This window comes from Plectropomus leopardus, unplaced genomic scaffold (assembly GCF_008729295.1).
Source record: "Plectropomus leopardus isolate mb unplaced genomic scaffold, YSFRI_Pleo_2.0 unplaced_scaffold42095, whole genome shotgun sequence".
NCBI lineage: Eukaryota > Metazoa > Chordata > Actinopteri > Perciformes > Serranidae > Plectropomus > Plectropomus leopardus.
This window is the reverse complement of record NW_024646117.1, coordinates 1-637: the sequence shown is the minus strand read 5'-3', so window position 1 is coordinate 637 and position 637 is coordinate 1. Positions and strand designations below refer to the sequence as shown.

The 637-nt window shown below is 44.3% G+C and overlaps 1 non-coding gene across 1 annotated transcript; it reads left to right on the top strand.

The window, feature by feature from the left end:
* Positions 1-365: 365 nt before the first annotated feature.
* Positions 366-436, top strand: trnas-gcu. Its single transcript has one exon. It is a non-coding gene; the product is annotated as a tRNA-Ser (tRNA).
* Positions 437-637: the final 201 nt, after the last annotated feature.

The window sequence follows — 637 nt, the reverse complement described above, 5'->3', positions numbered from 1 at the left end:
AAGATGTTTGGCGCACCGTTGCAGTCTTGATAGGCACAAAATGGATCGGTCGTGTCCCGCCCGATTCCCGGCCAATGCACTGAGTCTTTACTGCTGTATGGACTCAATGGTTGCACAACTTCTTTGTCTTCTTACAGTTAATACCCGGGAGAGGAGCATTAGAAGATGCTGGCGTTGGTGACACGTCATACACCACACCAGAAGCAACACTTGTGACTCTTCTCCCGCTGTTTTACTTGGGTAAGAAAAGGCTTGCACCTATCTTAAATTTAGCTGCATTTTGTGCCTGTTTGGTGCAGAAGGCGGTGAGTCAAACTTCCAGGTGTATGCACGTGCCATCATCAAAGTGGTATTGGAGTCAATGAGCATTGGTGGTTCAGTGGGAGAATTCTCACCTGCTATGCGGGAGGCCTGGGTTCGATTTCCAGCCAATGCAGTTGTCCTTATCGCATACGGGCTACACCGGAGCACTTACCAAAGACCAGAAGAAAAACCAGCATCCCCTGTGGTTGTAAATGTGAATAAAGTATATATATATTTATTTAGTTTTGTAGCCTTCTAGACATTCTAGAATTGTAATATTCTACAGATACATCATAACATTCTAGAACTGTAACATTCTACACTTACATCATAA